The 22,406-nt window shown below is 42.6% G+C and overlaps 1 protein-coding gene and 1 long non-coding RNA gene across 4 annotated transcripts in view; both read left to right on the forward strand.

The window, feature by feature from the left end:
* LOC146513251 (uncharacterized) overlaps positions 1-22,406 on the forward strand; it is a 234,897-nt gene that overhangs the window by 70,614 nt on the left and 141,877 nt on the right. The gene's annotated exons all lie outside the window — the stretch shown is intronic.
* On the forward strand, positions 4,330-9,215 carry LOC146513256 (uncharacterized). 3 transcript variants are annotated; one of them, XR_014875858.1, is made up of 3 exons: positions 4,330-4,908; positions 7,486-7,583; positions 7,692-9,215. It is a non-coding gene; the product is annotated as an uncharacterized LOC146513256 (long non-coding RNA). The 3 variants fall into 3 exon arrangements; XR_014875856.1 differs by having other exon boundaries at positions 4,333-4,908; positions 7,483-7,583; XR_014875857.1 differs by having other exon boundaries at positions 4,333-4,495; positions 7,483-7,583.

The raw sequence follows: 22,406 nt of genomic DNA on the forward strand, positions 1-22,406 counted from the left end.
GTGATCGGGTGGCACCGCCCACCAGGCGTGTGAAAGAAAGAAGAAAAAACCCGGACCGGGCCGCCTGGCCACCCTTTGTAGGGGTGTCCGCTCCTCTGGCTCCGAAAGCCTTGCCAGCCCTTGTGATCGGGTGGCACCGCCCACCAGGCGTGTGAAAGAAAGAAGAAAAAACCCGGACCGGGCCGCCTGGCCACCCTTTATACGGGTGTCCGCTCCTCTGGCTCCTAAATCCTTGCCAGCCCTTGTGATCGGGTGGCACCGCCCACCAGGCGTGTGAAAGAAAGAAGAAAAAAAGAAGAAGAGAGAAAAAACCCGGACCCTGGCCGCCTGGCCACCCTTTATACGGGTGTCCGCTCCTCTGGCTCCGAAAGCCTTGCCAGCCCTTGTGATCGGGTGGCACCGCCCACCAGGCGTGTGAAAGAAAGAAGAAAAAACCCGGACCGGGCCGCCTGGCCACCCTTTATACGGGTGTCCGCTCCCAAGCTCCGAAAGCCTTGCCAGCCCTTGTGATCTGGTGGCACCGCCCACCAGGCGTGTGAAAGAAAGAAGAAAAAACCCGGACCGGGCCGCCTGGCCACCCTTTATACGGGTGTCCGCTCCTCTGGCTCCGAAAGCCTTGCCAGCCCTTGTGATCGGGTGGCACCGCCCACCAGGCGTGTGAAAGAAAGAAGAAAAAACCTGGACCGGGCCGCCTGGCCACCCTTTATACGGGTGTCCGCTCCTCTGGCTCCGAAAGCCTTGCCAGCCCTTGTGATCGGGTGGCAACGCCCACCAGGCGTGTGAAAGAAAGAAGAAAAAACCCGGACCGGGCCGCCTGGCCACCCTTTATACGGGTGTCCGCTCCCCATGCTCCAAAAGCCTTGCCAGCCCTTGTGATCGGGTGGCACTGCCCACCAGGCGTGTAAAAGAAAGAAGAAAAAACCCGGACCGGGCCGCCTGGCCACCCTTTATACGGATGTCCGCTCCTCTGGCTCCGAAAGCCTTGCCAGCCCTTGTGATCGGGTGGCACCGCCCACCAGGCGTGTGAAAGAAAGAAGAAAAAACCCGGACCGGGCCGCCTGGCCACCCGTTATACGGGTGTCCGCTCCCCAGGCTCCGAAAGCCTTGCCAGCCCTTGTGATCGGGTGGCACCGCCCACCAGGCTTTTGAAAGAAAGAAGAAAAAACCCGGACCGGGCCGCCTGGCCACCCTTTATACGGGTGTCCGCTCCTCTGGCTCCGAAAGCCTTGCCAGCCCTTGTGATCGGGTGGCACCGCCCACCAGGCGTGTGAAAGAAAGAGGAAAAATCCCGGACCGGGCCGCCTGGCCACCCTTTATACGGGTGTCCGCTCCTCTGGCTCCGAAAGCCTTGCCAGCCCTTGTGATCGGGTGGCACCGCCCACCAGGCGTGTGAGAGAAAGAAGAAAAAACCCGGACCGGGCCGCCTGGCCACCCTTTATACGGGTGTCCGCTCCTCTGGCTCCGAAAGCCTTGCCAGCCCTTGTGATCGGGTGGCACCGCCCACCAGGCGTGTGAAAGAAAGAAGAAAAAACCCGGACCGGGCTGCCTGGCCACCCTTTATACGGGTGTCCGCTCCCCAGTCCTCACTGCCTTCCCCTTCTCAGAGAAACCCTCTACAAAAGAGTTGAGAAAGTCAAAACTTGTGAGTTCTGAATGTCCTGGTGAGTCTCCACCTGTTACAGGTGGGTGCAGCCTGCACTGTCTCGAGACAGACCATACCAGCTGCACCACAGACACTTCAAACCTCATCTCAAGACAAAAACTGAAAGAACAACATAAAAAAAGAAGAACACAAACCCTAGAAACATGCAGCGTTACAGGAGACGGCAGCCGTGTAGAGGTTGAGTCTGTGTGAGTCAGAAAAAAGAAAGAAAAGAAAGAAAGAAAGACAGAAAACTTACCTTAGAAATCTGTAGGGTTGTTTTCTCTGAGACATGTTCGAATCTGTAAACAGTTACTCCAAAAAGGATCCAGATGTTTCAAAATACTTCTCTGGCGAATGTTTCAATTCTGCAAACATAATTGCTGCAATTAATGGACTAAAAGTCGTCACTTTTCACCCCTATTTATGGATTTAAGGATCAAAGGATCAAACTGGTGGTAAGATTCTAAATATATGTGATGTCATTATCCCATAATGACATCACATATATAGGTTGTCACATGACATTTATCAGTAAATTTTCAATCTCTGTCACCGCCCCCTCCAAAAAAATATGTGCTATTGCAATAATTAATGTTTTCTACAGTCATTTGTGCTAACAGATGGTGGCATTTTAAAGCTGGGTCTTACTCTGCCCAGGCTGCTCTACAATAGAAGAAGAAGAATGTAGACCTACAGTACCTTGAAAAACTTTCACACATTTTGTCACTTTACAACAACAAACGTAAATGGATTTTTCTTAGATCTTCTGTGACAGACCAACACAAAGTACCACATAACAGTAAAGTGAAAATGATACATGGTTTTCAGAATATTAAGCAAATAAAATCTGAAAAGTGTCATGTTGATTAGCATTCAGTTCCCTGTACTCTGATACCCCTAAACAAAATCCAGTGATATCAATTGCCTTTAGAAGTCAACCAAATTAGACAAGTTTACCTGTGTGTAATTTAGTCTCATTATAAATACAACTGCTCTGTGACGGCCTCAGTAGTTTGTTACAGAACATTAATGAACAAACAGCTTTATGAAAACCAAGGAACTCACCAGGCAGGACAGGGATAAAGTTGTAGATAAGTTTAAAGCAGGTTGACCAAAAGTCATAAAAAGTCCCAACTGCAGTTTGCCAGGAACCACGTATGGGACACAGCAAACATGTGGAAGAAGGTACTCTGATCAGACGAGACCAAAGTTAAACTTTTTGGCCTATATGAAAAGCGCTACATGTGGCGGGAAAAATAACACTCTCATCACCCTGAACGTACCATCCACACTGTGAAACATGGTGGTGGCAACATCATGCTGTGGGGATGTTTTCCTTCTACAGGGACAGAGAAGCTGGTCAGAGATGATGGGAAGATGGATGGAGCTAAATAGATGGGAATTCTAGAAGAAAACCTGTTGGAGGCTGCAAAGGACTTGAGCTTGGGATGTAGATTTACCTTCCAGCAAGACAATGACCCTAAATATACAGTTAGAGCTTCAATGGAATGCTTTAGATCAAAGAATATCCATGTGTTAGAAGGATCAGTCAAAGTTCAGACCTAAATCCCATTGAGCATCTGTGGCAAGAGTTGAAAATTGCTGTTCAGAGACGCTTTCCGTCCAATCTGTCTGAGCTTGAGCTGTTTTACAATGAAGAATGGGCAAATATTTCAGTCTCTAGATGTGCAAAGCTGGTAGAGACATAGTCCAAAAGACTTGCAGGTGTAACTGTAGCAAAAGGTGGCTCTATGAAGAGCAGGGGTTTGAATAGAAATGCATGCCACACTTTTCACACTTTAATTGCAAAAACTGTAAAATTTGAATTCTCTTTTTTGTCACTTCAGTGTTCTGTCACTTCAATGTCTCCCTCTTGTATCTTTGCTACACATTGGATATAATTTTTCTTACCACGATGATGCATGATCTTTACTCTCAAATCATTTTAATGGCTTAAGGAAGTTGCCCCTCTGCTCCAAATTACTGTCTAATAGGCAATTTGTTCTTTACTCTAGTTTGTTCCTTGATTGTAAAATCTGGTATTTTTGCAAATTTGGCTCAGGGGGACCTGAAAGCCAGGAGACAATTTATTGTATTGGCCACAAACAATCTAATGGAGGAAAATTTTTCCCATAAATATTAATAAAGATTTCTATCAGAGCAAAATATCCCTCTCTCTTAAGTATTTGCTCCTAACCACGTCCTAACCCAGCAGTCATATATAGCCTTTAATTAATCCTGCATTTTTTGTCAAAGACATTTGTCACCATGAAATTAATAGCTTAAAACGGCAGCATATGAACAGATTCACTGAGTAATCAGAAAAGTTTAGCATGAATCTGGACTTTAGATTTAAGCTTGAAGTTTTAACCTTATCAGATATCACTTGGTAGAAGCTCCTTGCCGTTTGAAGAAATCTCTTCTCAATCTGCTGTCCTCTTTTGCTTGCATCTTTGTTTTTTCCATCTGAGACTGACGTTATTCCATGTTAATTATTTTCTCTCCGTGAAAAACACAGCAGCTCATCTGATCCCGGGGTGCCAGGGCGTCGAGCTCCGGATCTCAGCAGAAAAGTGCCAATAAAAGTTGCAGGATGATCCAGGTATCAGTTTGACATAGGTTCTCCTCCGTGACGTCACTGTTGGAACACTGTTACGCCTCTGCGTAACCATGGTTACAGGGGACGCTTTGGAGCTCTGCTGCTCAGCAGCAAAAGATTTCAGGTTAAACTCTAAAACCAAATAAAATCTATATACTGTATATGTGTTTAGTGTACCGCGTAAGCGTTCGTTTTCTGGAAGAGGCTGTAAAACGGACAGTTAAAATGTGACCGATGGCAGCCATGCTGAGGTGAGTTGTTGAGGATATGTCGAGCTGTCGATAAGCACGGCTGTTTTTGTGCTCTTATTTACTGTTAGCCTGTTTTGCTGGCGTTACTGAAGTTGTTTTCAACTGGATGTCACATTGTTGAACTCTGATGATTAATGAATAAACTCTCGATGTGACGATGGTAGAATGTAATTGTAACCCTGTGTTAATTTAGTCGTTTGATACCGTTTAATATCCAGCCCATCTGTTTGGTGTTTTGTTTTTAACATGCCCTGGAATAATTTAAAGTTTTACAATGCCGGTGATTTACGACTCTTTCGCGACAGTCAGCTGGGGAGTAAACTGTGGGGCTCTCAGAGGTAGCTCATGTGAGCCAGCAGTGACATCTGTACATGCAGTAGCCTTAAAATACTGATTATTTATTCTCCTGCTAGGTAAGAATTTGTGTTTTATACGTACATTGTTTCTTTCTATATGTTATCGTTTGGTTATGTTATGATGTGTGGTTAATGATGATTGTTAGTGTGCTAATCGTGAATAAGCTAGTAAGCTTGAAAATTAGCAGCCATGTTAAGCGGACTTCGGTGATCAAGTTCGTGTCACTGTTTGGAATATAAACCCATATGGCTCGCACTACTTTCAAGATGTAAGCTAAAGGGATGTGTTTTAAAAAGGTGCAAGGACCTAACTCAGTGAGCGATGTGTGTTCAGTGTACAGTAAGTTGTCACTTATGTTGTGCATTTGAACTAGCAGACTGTACTGTTGTTGTTTAGGGGCTATGAGCACACACGGGCTGTGTCCCAATCCAGCGACCGCACGTACGGCGCGTAATACAAAGTATGAGAAGCGCGGAAGTGAGAGGCTCGTGAAATGGGACGGTCCAGCCGTCGTCGCGCTGCTCAGGTTGCCTAGCAACCATGATACTAACCGCGAGAAACGTTTCATACAGCTTTGTTTGACAGAAATGAAGGAGAAAAATGTTTTGTTGTTCATTCATTTTTATGACATCACTTTGATTAGTTGAGTATCTGAGGCTGAGACCACAGGACTGTAAAACCTGGTTGTTGGGCTTCATCTCTGTACTGAACAGTCATTTAAGATTAGCTAGTAAATAACAATTAGCTGATGTTGTTCATGAGACTAAAGTCATCTCACTGTGGTAATGTAAATATAATATGGACAATATTATAGTTATTATTATTATATGTATCATGATTAGTTATTACAGCAGTGAGCCTGAACTCTGTGTCAAACACTCAGTTCAGTTCAGAAAACTTACATATATGTGTAAAAAGCAAATGTACGAGCTGTGATAACTGTGTCTGATAGAATGAAGAGTAGACTGATATATGAAATATTCCTTTATTGGGTGAGAAAATCAGACCATGTCATAACTGCTTTAAGTCATACAGAATAGATATCAGAGCCTTAAACAGGCTGACTTCTGCTAAATGGGTCAAACTGGGCAGAAAGTCTACAAACACATAACATCCTTATAGAATATGATGTAACACTATAGATCAACTTACCTCAGAATATATAAAGCATATAAACAATTACAGCGATATGATGCAACAAACACAGCAGTGCTACTAATCCAAAATACTCAAAGCTTCATAGAACTGAAACAAACATTTATTTTTAGCTCCATTCTGCTGCTGATACATACTTTAGGTTTCTGAACATTAAACTTGTTGCTGCCTTTCATAGTGTGTAACTTGAAGGCCCTGAGTACTTTCTCCCACACTGAAAACACTGGATGATCAAATTATTTGAACATTACCTAATAAGACTGATTCAGGACAGACAGTTAGTGATGTTAAACTTTCCTAGCAGTCCTTCACAAACAGGGAACAGTCTGTCTATTCTCTCCATCTGTCAGCTGCTGCTGGCTCTTCCTCCTCCTCTTCCTCACACACTGCTGAGTTTGGTGGATCATCAGGGGTGCAAAGCCTCACAGATGATGTGCAGCAGTGGGTCCCTCAGTCTGTCCTCACTCTGGACACTTGCAGTCGTCACACATGGAAATCAAATGTGTGATAAGCTGCAGGATTCAAACACAAGTGTAACTTATAAACACATGTTCATACTTTTATTACACAATCAGAGAGAAAGAAACAGAGAGAGAGTGCAGGACAGACAGGTGACAGTCTCAGGTGTACACACTGCTACAAACAGGAGGATTTAGTGTTTGTGTTATTACGAAACAAGAAGAGTTCCAGATGGTACAGTGGACACATGTGTGACTCTGTGATTAAAGCATCTTTCTTTCAGCTTAACGAGTGAACCGTCAGCTCGTTCAAACACACGTTAAAGTCCGTTTGGCTCGACACCACCGAACAGAGGCAGCAATATAACAGAGCTAACATTAACAGTGCAGTGAATCCTGCTTGTGCCGTGATATTCAGGACTGCAAACCGAGCAGCATCACTGACTTTCAGCTTGTTGTGTTTGTGGATATATGACTGACTTTAATTATCCATCAAATCATCACATTCTCTGTAGGATTAAGGTCGACTATCGAACGGTGTAAAGTAAAGGCTTTAAAACCAAGTTAGTACAAACATCACTAATGTCACATAACTCTGCTGACATGTGGCCAACAATAATGTTTTAATGTTCTTCATTATTAAACATTCGCACATAAATAAGTGCGAAAGTTTACTCTTCGGCCGCTCCGCTTCAGCCCTCTACCGTATTTTTCGGCAAAATTATCCACACCCACCACTGCGCTATGAATTGTGGGATAATTGGGACCACGAAATGTACACCGGACCACGCTTGACATTTGGGGAAGTCGACAGTGCATTTGGAGTACACTTCGAATTGGGACAGCTGTCGTCGTGTCGCTGTGACGTAATAGGTCTCAAAATGCGTACTCAGGAGCGTGCGGTCGCTGGATTGGGACACAGCCAAGGTCTGTAGCTGTGTCAGAGCAAGCTTGTGTGAGCCAGCGGTGATATCTGTACACGCAGTACCTTTAGTATACTCATGTTTCTCCTGCTAGCAGTGGAGGAGACTTCTGCTGAGGAAGAGGCCCTGCTGTCCTGCCGTCTTACTGGTGCCATTGAGGGATCAGCGGCTGCTATATATTCTTCTCGACCTCGAGTATTTGGACCGAAGGACTCACAGACACGTTTCATATTTAGCTCTATACATTTTTACATTTAAAAATATATATATTTTCCTGGCCAGCCATTTTTTTTATTCACAAAGGCTGTATGGAGACATTTTGGTTATTGCCACAGACGCTTTCTCTTACTACGGATGGAGGATGTTGTGGTTTTACAACCCGTGGACTGAGAAAGGACTCAATAAGTAATCTGTTCACATATTCCAGTGTTAAACACAAGTGAGTCTCAATTGAGTGAAGTGTTGGTAACTGATGCCAACATTTTTCTTCTTCCTCCCTGTTTAAATCCCATCATATAAGGGAGCCTAATGTTATCCTGCTACAAACATATTCAGCCAGTGTTATTTAAGTTTCCTGTAAACTACACATGTGAAGATGTGAGAGAGGCTGTGATGAAGTCCTGGAGTTTTTAACGATGTACGTGCTCCAGTCCAGAAATGTGTATGATATGTTGGACACAGGTGGTAAAGTGCTGTCACACCCTGAATAAACTGTCCTCTGTTCTTTGGTAAGCTGACATATTTGTTACATGATCATGTGGTTTATCAGAGGGGAAGTGCCAGTTTTAGAATACTGGAGCTTAAGGTTAGGTTAATATTCAACCGTAATATTAGTTTTTAACTAGGTCTTGTCAGTTAGCTGGTGTTGTGTCAAAAAGTCATATCTGCCATAAACTCATTTCTGGTATTTGTCAAAAACCAGTTGATCATATTTAAACTGCTATAGACAACTTTTTGGTCTCTAATATGTGAAACATGTCACATGTGTCCCTCATGAGTGATATCGAGTCATCTTGTGCCACAAACAACATTCCTGTCACAAGGTAGAAGCTGCAATCACGTTTTGGCTTTTTTTACTTCTTATTCATTCATTTGACATTAAAATGACTTTTTAAAGAGTAATCTGGCCAAGAGGACAGCAGAAACTGCAACAAATATAATAATAGTTCTCTAAACATATTTTAAATGTCCCAAAAGGACTGGGTTGGTTTTGATATAGTTACAATAACACAGAGTTATAAATATACTTGAAAAAATGGGTCGTTATTAAACTTGATATAAACCCTTTTGTAAATCATGTTCACTAAAGTCTATTTACCAACATAAGTAAAGACACTGGAAATCAGTTTTTGTCAGACGATGACTTTTTGGCACAACACCGGAGGTAAAACAGGTATGATCCTTCATATCTGGAGTGTGAAGGTGCAGACATAAATTCAGACATCTCTGGATGTTTAAGAGTTTACAATTTCTCTGGTTCATTAGCTTTAGTCAGATAACTCAGTAATCACTCAAGATTAGTTCACTAGTCCTCCTGAATTCAAAGAAATATTCAGGGGATTCAGCGCTGTGCTTTCCCACAGGAGACATTAACTGGCTCTAGGTGACAGAAAGCGCTGCAAGGACTGAGAAAAAACAGGATTAATCCCTGTGGCATGAATAAGGCACGGCGGGTCCAGGGATCAGCGTATTCAGACATTTTATTCACAACACCACACACACCTGAGTCCCCGTGTTTTAAACTTGGTGGACGTGATTACGGATGCCGTGCAGGTGCGTCCGCCCTCCCTGCACGGCACCGCAGGCCACGCCCCACCACAATCCCTTTTTGGTGCACATTATGACAGCTGGGATTTGTGTATATTATGTGTTGAGGTTTTCTCTTTGTGACTGAGGTCCTTCCTGGCGGTGAGATTTGTATTGAGCGTGCAGTGCAGAGTGATCAGACACATATGTGCTGTTCCACAAACAGGATGTTTTTATTGTAGTCACTGCAGCAAGTGAGATCAGTGAGAATAAACCAGAGAGGTGGAAGGAAAAGATCAAACAACAGATCTTAAGTCCATGATACAATCTGAATGAGGAGAAAAGGCTCACTGTGTGGAAGGCTGAGATACTCTTCTGCAGACGAGCAGCAGAGACAGTTCAACAGGCCACAGAGTATTTTCCCAAAAGTCTCGGGGATCATGGAGATGCTTTCTGGCAGAACTGAGAGCAGCCTTTGTTCCTTTTGCTCAGCAGGGTTTCCATCTTACAGTGTGATTTAGCAGGTGGGGGAAGCTAAAATCAGCTGTAGTGGCTCTTTGTAGAAACTGAAATCAACAAGATGATAATCAGCAGGTATTTCATGAGCTGTCCTGGCTGATTTCCAGCCTCTACACTGACAGGACGCTGTTTACACCGTCTTTTTTCTACATTTAAGCTGAAATTCATATTCATCTCTGTTACTCTTGATGTAACAGACCACGAGCACCACAGCCATTGTGCGTCAGTCGCACACAGTTCTTTACTGTAAACTAACCTGATAATCCTGCACTAACCTGCAGAGGACTTTCATGTGCTCTTTAAGTAACACAGTTTGCTTTGCAGCGTGTTTCACAATATGAGAACATGAGGACTTCCATGGAAGCTTTCAGTTTCTATCAAATGCCACTGAGCAGTCCTTACCTTTAAATATAAGCTCTCCTCTTCCTGTCCTGTATTCTTTCTCCATCTCTGAGTGAAGTTATCTCAAACTCGTTTCTGTCCCTGTGAAATACAACAGCTGGACCTTTAGCTGCAACACACTGTGAGACAAACTGCACAACAACAGCTTGTGTGTTTGCTGTTGTTTGTTGGGCTGATAGAAACGTTGCAGTTGAAATTACCTGCAACAACATGTTACTCCCTTTATGCTCGATCGTCTTCTGTAGGGCTCATTAGATGCTGAAGTACCGCGGCCACAACTTATGGACACCTGCAGTCGTTCCAGAGCTGTGCCAAAGAAACCAAACCACACAGCGGCCCACTTGGACCTGTTACTGTGGCACACGTCATCTCTTTGTATGTGACGTCCCCTGGTGATTATTTCAAAGAGGGCTGTACGCTCAGAGTGACAGAAACAATAACTCTCTGCAAATTTGTTGAACCAAAAGTAACAAGAAAATGTAAGAAGTTTCAAAATAGGGCGGCTGTGGCTCACTGTATGCCGGACCAGTGAAACTCTCCTTTCTGTCAGTGTAAAGATGACATATTTAACTGTTTTTCTACATGATAAAGAAAAAGCTGCTGTGACAAAGACAGAAATCTGTTGTTACGGCTCTTTGTACTTAAATCGTAAGAAATAAACGTGTAAGATTACAGAAAAAAGCCCTGACAGCTCATTGCCCAGACTGCAGTTTCGTTTTTTAAACTGTAGTCATATAAAAGAGATTTCTGTAGTAAAAAGTGAAAAACAAACTTTCTGTCATTTAATTGTTATTTGCTTGATGTCTTTGTGTAGCATGAATGGCAATAAAGGATTTTTATCACTAGGAAAAGCTGTAAAACTTATAAAAACACAGTTAAAAGTCCAAATTTCATGCTTGTGCTTGTTTGTGGTGAGCAGCAGATCCAACAAGTTAAGAATTATTAACGACTTCAAGCGTTCAGGCCTGTGAGACTCGTTTAGACACTCAGTGAGCCGTGGCTCTGTGGTACGTGCACACATCTCTGCCATTCAAAGACACTTTGTATCACTTTATTTTATGTTAATTTTCAAATGTACATTTTCTTTTTCAACAAAGCAACATTTTATTCAGTGTTTTCATAAAAACAGTATTTTTATGCATTAAATACTTGGGAGAACACACCTGAGGTCTAAGGCCTGGACAAGTTTGAAACAATGGAAATAAAAACAGGAGCTGCTTTGATCAAGTCTGCACTCAGCTCTGCAGTCTACCATTGAAATGCAGTCAGATGCTGCTCACTTCACGTTTTCACTTGCTTTGTCACTTTTGCCCAACACACTAGCTTTTAAATCCAGCTCCCGTCTCTCTGCGTGCCTGCCTGCATGATATGATCCCTGTCTGTCTTTGCATGTGATTGGCTGCATGGTTACACAGATTAAGGATGAATATTCACAACACAATTATGTATTAAGCAACAGAGATGCTATCCGGTCTGTCTGATGTCATTAGCTGTCTCCAGGTCCAAACTCTGCTGCAGGTCCCAAAGTCAAAGGAAGTCTGCAGCATCACTGAGAGTTACAAACTGTCTAAATTCTTTCATCTTTAATAAAATGATCAGTGTGGCTCTACCAGGTGTAACATCCAGGCATCCATGGAAACAGAATATATGACATTTAACAGAGTTAGAAGTTAGCTCGCTGGTTTCCACCTGAACATGATTCACCAGCTCTGCTGTCACTTCCAACATAAATGAAGACAAAACTAAACAGCAGTGACTGTTTGTAGAGTTACTGATGTTGGACTAGCTGGTTTATAATGATGTGCTACGTGATCGCTAGCGACACAGCTATGTTAGCATAAACACAGTGAAACTTTTTTCCACTCCATAAAAGTTAACGTGAGGGTTCCCGATGGTCAGGCTGACAGTGATCACTGACTGTTTTTAGGGGCTTGTTCAGATTAAATAGAACAAGATAAAAAGCAGCACGGTGGCACGGTGGTTAGCACTGTTGCCGCACAGCAAGAAGGTCCTGAGTTCAATTCCACCATCAGGTCTTTCTGTGTGGAGTTTGCATGTTCTCCCCGTGTTTGCGTGGGTTCCCTCCGGGTACTCCGGCTTCCTCCCACCGTCCAAAGACATGCAGCTTGTGGGGTTAATTGTTTAATCCAAATTGCCACTAGGTGTGAATGTGAGCGCAAATGGTTGTCTGTCCCTGTGTGTTGGCCCTGCGACAGACTGGCGACCTGTCCAGGGTGTACCCCGCCTCTCGCCCTATGACAGTTGGGATAGGCTCCAGCACCCCCCGCGACCCTGAAAAGGATAAGTGGAAGTGAATGGATGGAAGATAAAAAGCGTTAAAACACAACAGCCTTAATAAACAGTTTGGACCTGAAAGCAGGGTTCATACATCATCACTTAAAAGACCAGCTCTCGGGGCAGAGATAGCTCAGTAGATAGAGTGTTTGCCCCATGATCGTTGGGGGCTCAAATCCACCGAACGGCGGCTATCCCGGGGTACCCTTGAGCAAGGTACCGTCTCTACACACTGCTCCCCGGGTCATGGATTGGTAGCTGCCCACTGCTTCACTGAGTAAATGGGTTAAATGCAGAGGACTAAGCATGTTCCTACAGGATTAATAAAGTATACATTAACTATGAGATTCAAGATCAGGCAAATTCCATAATATTCGACACGTCTGTAAAGCAGAAATATCAAATACACAGGAAGTAATATGACTGAAATAGTAATAAAAATAACTTAATATATTTAGTGAATAGGACACTTTTGTGACATTTGTCAACACCATTAGAAAAAGGGTCAACACCGTCTGGCAAAAATCCTGATGGTGCTGACAAAATAGCCTCCTTTCTCTCATAGCACGTTTTTCTGACAGACGCCATCTTGTTTTTCATCAGTTGCTTATGACGCACTATGGTTGTGACACAGAGTTTTATCAGAAAGGTGTGCAATAAATGAGATAAAAATAAAAAAAAACTCACCAGAGCAGTGACCTCATGGCATGTGTATCAAACAGGAAGTGGTAAAGGGGTCCACACAGTGTAAGTTACCCACAATAATTTCTGATTTTTTTGTACTTTTTAAAAAATCTGATGGTGTTGACAGAAACTTTGGACATGTTTTGTCCCTTATCTCTAGAATCACTGATATATTCTCAAAACCTTTCATAAACTGCCTGCTTTTCAGGAATGAGGTGGTAATTTGATTTCGGAGCAGTTCTTGAGCCATAACCAATGATGAGCAGCTTTCCTCTGTCACTAAAATCAATATTGAATCGGTGTGCAACTTTGCCAAAACAATGTGGGACTCTGTAATTTTCTCTGGTCCCCTCCCCAATCAGACCAGGAGTGACATGTTTAGCCGCATGTTCTCCTTAAATTGCTGGCTGTCTGAGTGGTGTCCCAGAAATGATGTGGGCTTCATAGATAATTGGCAAACCTTCTGGAGGAAACCTGGTCTTGTTAGGAGAGATGGCATCCATCCCACTTTGGATGGAGCAGCTCTCATTTCTAGAAATATGGACAAATTTATTAAACCCCTCAAAATATGACTATCCAGAGTTGGGACCAGGAAGCAGAGTTGCAGTCTTACACGCCTCTCTGCAGCTTCTCTCCTCCTGCTACCCCCCCAAAAACCCATCTCCATAGAGACTGTGTCTGCTTCCAAAAAGACAAAAAACAAACTAAAAACCAGCAACAAACAACTTAAACAATCACAAATAAAGAACAATACAGTATCCACATCTGAACCAAAGAGTAAAACAGTGAAATGTGGATTATTAAATATTAGGTCTCTCTCCTCCAAGTCTCTGTTAGTACATGACTTAATAATTGATCAACAAATTGATTTACTCTGCCTTACAGAAACCTGGTTGCAGCAGGATGATTATGTTAGTTTAAATGAATCAACACCCCCGAGTCATTCTAACTACCAGAAATCTCGAAGCACAGGTCGAGGGGGCGGTGTGGCAGCTATTTTTCACACCAGTCTATTAATTAATGAAAGACCAAGACAGACTTTTAATTCATTTGAAAGCCTGATGCTTCACATTGTCCACCCCAGCTGTGAAACTCAGAAACCAGTCTTACTTGTTATCATCTATCGTCCACCTGGGCCTTACACAGAGTTTCTGTCTGATTTCTCAGACTTTATATCTAATTTAGTTCTGAGCTCAGATAAAATAATTATTGTGGGTGATTTTAACATCCATGTAGATGCTAAAAATGACAGCCTCAACATGGCATTTAATCTGTTGTTAGACTCAATTGGTTTCTCTCAAAATGTAAAAGAACCCACCCACCACTTTAATCACACTCTAGATCTTGTTTTAACATATGGCATAGAAACTGAACATTTAACAGTGTTTCCTGAAAACCCTCTCCTGTCTGATCATTTCTTGATAACATTTACATTTACAATAATTGATTACGCAGCAGTGGAGAGTGGACTTTATCAAAGTAGATGTCTCTCTGAAAGCGCTGTAACTAAGTTTAAGAATATAATCCAGCCACTGTTATCATCGTCAATGCCCTGTACCAACACAGAGCAGAGCAGCTATCTGAACGCTACCCCAACAGAGGTCGATTATCTTGTTAATAATTTCACCTCCTCACTACGTACGACTCTGGATACTGTAGCTCCAGTGAAAACTAAGGTCTCTAATCAGAAGTACCTGACCCCGTGGTATAATTCTCAAACACGTACCCTAAAGCAGATGACTCGTAATCTGGAGAGGAAATGGCGTGCCACAAATTTAGAGGATCATCATTTAGCCTGGAGAAATAGTTTGTTGCTTTATAAGAAAGCCCTCCGCAAAGCCAGAACAGCTTACTACTCATCACTGATTGAAGAAAATAAGAACAACCCCAGGTTTCTCTTCAGCACTGTAGCCAGGCTGACAAAAAGTCAGAGCTCTGTTGAGCCAACCATCCCTTTAACGTTAACTAGTGATGACTTCATGAACTTCTTCACAAATAAAATTTTTATCATTAGAGAAAAAATTACCAATAATCATCCCACAGATGTAATATTATCTACAGCTACTCTTAGTACCATTGATGTTAAGTTAGACTCTTTTTCTCCAATTGATCTTTCTGAGTTAACTTCAATAATTACTTCCTCCAAACCATCAACGTGTCTTTTAGACCCCATTCCTACAAAACTGCTCAAAGAAGTCCTGCCATTGATTAATTCTTCGATCTTATATATGATCAACCTATCTCTAATAATCGGCTATGTACCACAGGCCTTCAAGGTGGCTGCAGTTAAACCTTTACTCAAAAAGCCATCTCTAGACCCAGCAGTCTTAGCTAATTATAGGCCAATCTCCAACCTTCCTTTCATATCAAAAATCCTTGAAAGAGTAGTTGTCAAACAGCTAACAGATCATCTGCAGAGGAATGGTTTATTTGAAGAGTTTCAGACAGGTTTCAGAGTTCATCACAGCACAGAAACAGCTTTAGTGAAGGTTACAAATGATCTTCTTATGGCCTCTGACAGTGGACTCATCTCTGTGCTTGTCCTTCTTGACCTTAGTGCAGCATTCGATACTGTTGACCATAATATTCTATTAGAGCGATTAGAACATGCTGTAGGTATTACAGGTATTGCACTGCAGTGGTTTATATCATATCTATCTAATAGACTCCAATTTGTGCATGTAAATGGAGAGTCCTCTTCACACACTGAGGTTAATTATGGAGTTCCACAGGGTTCAGTGCTAGGACCAATTCTGTTTACATTATACATGCTTCCCCTTGGCAGCATCATTAGAAGACATAGCATACATTTTCACTGCTATGCAGATGACACCCAGCTCTATCTGTCCATGAAGCCAGATAACACACACCAATTAGTTAAACTGCAGGAATGTCTTAAAGACATAAAGACCTGGATGGCCACTAACTTTCTGCTTCTTAACTCAGATAAAACTGAGGTCATTGTACTCGGCGCTGAAAAGCTTAGAAATATGGTATCTAACCAGATTCTTACTCTGGATGGCATTACCTTGGCCTCCAGTAACACTGTGAGGAACCTTGGAGTCATTTTTGACCAGGATATGTCCTTCAACGCACATATTAAACAAATATGTAAGACTGCGTTCTTCCATTTGCGCAACATCTCTAAAATTAGAAATATCCTGTCTCAGAGTGACGCTGAAAAACTAGTTCATGCATTTATTACTTCCAGGCTAGACTACTGCAATTCATTATTATCAGGATGTCCAAAAAACTCACTGAAAAGCCTTCAGTTAATCCAAAATGCTGCAGCAAGAGTCCTGACAGGGACTAGAAAGAGAGAGCATATTTCTCCTGTATTAGTTTCTCTTCATTGGCTTCCAGTTAAATCCAGAATTGAATTCAAAATCCTGCTCCTCACATACAAGGTCTTAAATAATCAGGCCCCATCTTATCTTAATGACCTTGTAGTACCATATCACCCTATTAGAGCACTTCGCTCTCGCTCTGCAGGCCTACTTGTTGTTCCTAGAGTATTTAAAAGTAGAATGGGAGGGAGAGCCTTCAGTTTTCAGGCCCCTCTTCTGTGGAACCAGCTTCCAGTTTGGATTCGGGAGACAGACACTATCTCTACTTTTAAGATTAGGCTTCAAACTTTCCTTTTTGCTAAAGCATATAGTTAGGGCTGGACCAGGTGACCCTGAATCCTCCCTTAGTTATGCTGCAATAGATGTAGGCTGCCGGGGGATTCCCATGATGCATTGAGTTTTTCCTTTCCAGTCACCTTTCTCACTCACTATGTGTTAACAGACCTCTCTGTGTTGAATCATATCTGTTATTAACCTCTGTCTCTCTTCCACAGCATGTCTTTTATTCTGTCTTCCTTCTCTCACCCCAACCGGTCGCAGCAGATGGCCCCGCCCCTCCCTGAGCCTGGCTCTGCTGGAGGTTTCTTCCTGTTAAAAGGGAGTTTTTCCTTCCCACTGTCGCCAAAGTGCTTGCTCATAGGGGGTCATATGATTGTTGGGTTTTTCTCTGTATCTATGAAGCGCCTTGAGGCGAGGTGATTTGGCGCTATATAAATAAAATTGAATTGAATTGAATTGAACTGGGACAGTGCTGCACCGATGCCTTCCTGAGAGCCAATGCAAGCACAAAGAGTTAAGTCAGCAGTTTTTTTGATAAGCTTTCAATATTTCCTTTAACTAACGGGGAGTGAGGTCATTTTATCTCAGGCATGTCAGGAGTACTGAAACCTGGGCTGACTGACCACAGCCTCTATGACTTCAGCATCACTGTGTCCTTTACGCCTTGAGGCGACATTTGTTGTGATTTGGCGCTATATAAATAAAATTGAATTGAATTGAATTGAATTTACACAAGAGGCCGACTGGCCCACAGACCTTGACATCTCTCCTTACTGTCACTTCTTGAAGCCTGTTTGCTGCTGTAGGAAACACGTTTTATGGAGCTGCGAGCTGACTCGGCGATGTTCTGTTCACTCTTTGACACACCCTGCTAATTGCTTATATTAACTAGGGGTGCAACGATACACAAAATTCACGGTTCGGTTTGGTTCGATACTTTGGTGTCACGGTTCGATATTTTTTCAATACAAAAAAAATGTTCATGCCTTTTTATTAATTTGTCATTTATTAAATTTTCACGGCACATTCTGCACCACCTCTCTGTGCGTTCATCATTTGTTTGAAGCCAGCTCACCTCCTGCAACCACTTTTCCGAGAATACGCGCTTCTTTTGTGGTTCGGACTCCTGACATTTCTTTGGAGGTGGAGGAACACCAAAGTAATTGCTTAAAGGAGCTTCTTCGACATCTTTATGAGTTCTAAACAAATGTCTGTCCTCCTCCTGAAAATCTTATGTATGCAAACACGCGTTGCAACTTCTTATCTTGTGCGCGTTTTTTATTTTGACAGCGAATGCGCACCTGCGGACCACTTATGTGCAGCCCTGGTTATTTAGCTCGTCATATTGCAGCCACAGAAATTCTTTTGTCCATGAAACCATAAAGCTGCACTTTCTTTTTGCCTTATAGTCTGATTTGTCATAACTTTTCCGTTTTGTGGTAAGCTTTTCTTTGGCTGTCACGTCTTCACCCTGACCTGTCTTATTTGGCTCAGCAGAACTAAAATATATATCCTGCTGCTTTTACACACGCACTCACATAACGCTCAGCGATTCTCTGCGCGATCAACCTCTCACATGTTTAAGCTGCGGGAGATTTCACTTGTCATGTTTGCATAGTAAGCTAACGATTGATAAGATGATGTCAGAGGAATTGGTGCACAAATTATCATCACTCACCAATCAGTGCTGTCGCTCTCTACACACAGTTCGTGCGATTGCAAAGTGAAAGCAAAAAACAAGCGCAAATTCAAACGCGATTTCAATATGTCACATATTGACAGTGGCTCACCGATGCCAATGACATAATTACCCAGCTACATTTCCGAAAGAATGCAAAAGCATTGACATATATTTTTCCTTCCTATGATAGGCCGACGAGCAGAGCAGGGCAGCCCGACTGGAAAAATCGCTAGCGATTTTGCGAGCCCTGTATCTGATTGAGGAATCACTCATCTTTGGAAAAGAGAGTTTATTACAGAGAAATGTCTCTTTCCAAAATAAAAGCTATACTATACGCTTCTTCTGGGCTATATTCTCAGCAGCATATTAAACATATCAGGTCCCCATAAGGAGAATCATGTGCTAACGGCTGTCTAAATAACTCGGTAAAGTTTGTATGCGTGCTTGTTGTTTTTGTCTGCTTCCACTTGTCTTTGCACTAGGATGATGTCGGAGTAAATGTGCAGTCATATTCGTTGTGTTCCCACTAGTGCTGTCAGCCTTAATCTGAAATGAGGTTAACGCCACAACACGGCAAATCTCCGTTAACGAGCTACCGCGGATTGCCCCGTGTGTGGGGCTGACCGCGGTAAAGTGAGCCGTCATTTGTGAGCCGCGGTCAAGCCAGCCGCCTCTTATCCGCCGCATAAATTTCCTTGCGCTTTTACACCAGTCTTTACGGTAGCGCCTTTTCGCTTTATATCCCGATTGAGAGCCTAGACCCGCGCACGCGCGCGCACACATTACGATGGAACAGCCCAATACAGTCAATACAATTATGTCTATTACAAAAATTCATTAAAAATCATCCTTAGTAGTTGAGGTCCAACTTTCAACAGATTCCTTCTCTGGGACACCTACTGTACCTGTGTGCCAAGTTTCATCCAGATTTACTGTAGAATTCCTCAGAAATTAAAGGAAACTAATATTCAATGCAATACAGTCAATACACTACAATTATGTACATTTCAAAAATTCATTAAAAATCATCCTTAGTAGTTGAGGTCCAACTTTCAACAGATTCCTTCTCTGGGAAGCCTACTGTACCTGTGTGCCAAGTTTCATCCAGATTTACTGTAAAATTCCTCAGAAATTAAAGGACATTTATATTCAATGCAATACAGTCAATACACTACAATTATGTCAAATTTCAAAAATTCATTAAAAATCATCCTTAGTAGTTGAGGTCCAACTTTCAACACATCCCTCCTCTGGGACACCTACTGTACCTGTGTGCCAAGTTTCATCCAGATTTACTGTAGAATTCCTCAGAAATTAAAGGAAACTTATATTCAATGCAATACAGTCAATACACTACAATTATTTCAAATTTCAAAAATTCATTAAAAATCATCCTTAGTAGTTGAGGTCCAACTTTCAACACATTCCTTCTCTGGGACACCTACTGTACCTGTGTGCCAAGTTTCATCCAGATTTACTGTAGAATTCCTCAGAAATTAAAGGAAACTTATATTCAATGCAATACAGTCAATACACTACAATTATGTCAAATTTCAAAAATTCATTAAAAATCATCCTTAGTAGTTGAGGTCCAACTTTCAACACATTCCTTCTCTGGGAAGCCTACTGTACCTGTGTGCCAAGTTTCATCCAGATTTACTGTAGAATTCCTCAGAAATTAAAGGAAACTTATATTCAATGCAATACAGTCAATACACTACAATTATGTCAAATTTCAAAAATTCATTAAAAATCATCCTTAGTAGTTGAGGTCCAACTTTCAACAGATTCCTTCTCTGGGAAGCCTACTGTACCTGTGTGCCAAGTTTAATCCAGATTTACTGTAAGATTCCTCAGAAATTAAAGGACATGTATATTGAATTCAATACACTTACTTAAATATTGCATCATATTCAAAAATTCATTAAAAATCATCCATAATAGTTGATGTCCAACTTTCAACACCGTCTTACTCTGGGCGACCTACGGTATCTCTGGGCCAAGTTACATCTCAATTCACTGTAATCTTTATCAAAAATTGAAAGAACAATTATATGTCAATGCTGGCTGTGTGCCTTTCAAAGTGACACTAAATAACAGAACTCAGGCACATCAGGGAATAATCCAAAAGGCGGATTTATTAAACAAAAACAACATACAAAATATCCCTAACCCATACTACATAACCTAAAAAGAAACAAAGGGACACTTAGAAGCACAAGAAAACAATACTATACTGAAAGGGCAAGAGACACAGCCCAAACATAATCCACAACTAAAACGCCAAAAGAACAAGTCATCCCACATAGCAGACGGGTGTTGCCTGGATCTGGTGTGAAGCCGGCACTGCTGGCTGACTTCTGGCATGGTAAGATAGCACTGTTTATGTGATGGCATGCTACATCTGGCCTGATTGGGTGAATGTGACATGTTGTATAGAGCACTTTGAGTAATATGGGTGAGTAAAAAGGCGCTATATAAGAATCAGTCCATTCACTGTCTGAACAGAGTTTTGTCATGACAGTTTATTTGATTGTCTTCACTGACTCGCTTTGAAATCCAGATTTTAATTTTGAAATATTAAGTGTACTTGTGGTTCCTATAGAATTTTAAGGTTGAACAGGAATCATCTCTCAGGCCTCTCTTCTGTGGATGCAGCTCACATCATTCTGTACAATACGATAATTTTTAATTCTACAACTGTTTATAACCTGCATATTTCACATTTGTGTATAGCTGTATATCTCATATTTCTGTATAGTTTTTTTAATTTCATATTCTGTATAGTTTTTCATGTTTATATCCTGTTCATAGCCTGTACATACTTATAGTTATAGCATATTCATAACATACCTTCATACCGTGTACATTATAACATACCATAATAGACCCATTTCTGTAATATACTTACATATCTATATTATTGCTAATATATATTGTAATATATCTATATCATGGCTAAAGCACTTCTTGATGGATGCAAACTGCATTTCGTTGCCTTGTACCTGTGACATGTGCAATGACAATAAAGTTGAATTCTATTCTATTCTATATTAATTCAGAAGACAAACACCCGTCTCTGCTTTTGAGATTAGCATTAAAACCCTCAGTTTTCAGTGCACGGGGGCTCAGCCCTGGCGCAGGGGGCCTCTTGTGCATCGGCCTAACCGGGGGGCTCTTGAACTGGCAGGGAGGTTGTTCCATCTTTGCAGGAGTCCACTCTGCAGGTGGGGGAGAGACATAGGAGAGGTGGAGAATAAACTTAACCTGGGTGTCTGTGTCTTGTGTAGTCTGGGAGATGATTGAATGTTGGGGTGGGTACAGTTTCCTCTGCGGTGGGGTAGAGTGGGCTGCCCCGGGTCCTGTGGGGCTTGGCGGTGTTGCTGCCGTAGGCCCCGGTCTGGATGGGCCTGGGCTCCCTTGCCTTGGTGGATACCAGAGGACGGGGGTGCATATTGGGGTCAGCGGGGGAGCTGGCCCTAGGGAGGGACACCCTCCCCTCCCTTCTTTTCCTCCCCATCCCCGTCTGCCTCCCTCTTCACGCTCCACCACACCCACCCACACAGGTAGGGCTTTGGGGTGCGGGTGTGTCACCAGGGTGCAGGGGAGACATTCCCCCCCCCTCTGTCCTCTTCTGGCCACCTGTGCCTCAATTTTATCTCACAACTTAGACATCCACATTACTTACACTCTCATAACACACACATATATATATATATATATATATATATAGGGCCTTGAGGGTGGGCACGTTAACGGCGTCCAGTAGACGGTCTGTGTATTCAAACCTGCCTCTGGCGCCGGTGCCCACCTCTCAATTTTAAATCCATGTAGACATTGAGGGTTCTCGGGAGGGGCCGTGCTATCACCTGCTGCTCTCTGGCAGCAGCACCATGCTCTCCCTTGTTTTAAATACACTTTAGAGCAACACGCAGCAACACTACACTTGAGCGGGAGGAGGGAGGTATGGGGTCTTAACACACCCCTGTTCTCTGCTAGCCATCGGGGCGGGGGGGCTGGGAAGAGATGCTGGCTGTCCGATTGGCCTCCCTGCTGCTGCGGAGC

This window comes from Neolamprologus multifasciatus, chromosome 8, assembly GCF_963576455.1.
Source record: "Neolamprologus multifasciatus chromosome 8, fNeoMul1.2, whole genome shotgun sequence".
Classification (NCBI taxonomy): Eukaryota; Metazoa; Chordata; class Actinopteri; order Cichliformes; family Cichlidae; genus Neolamprologus; species Neolamprologus multifasciatus.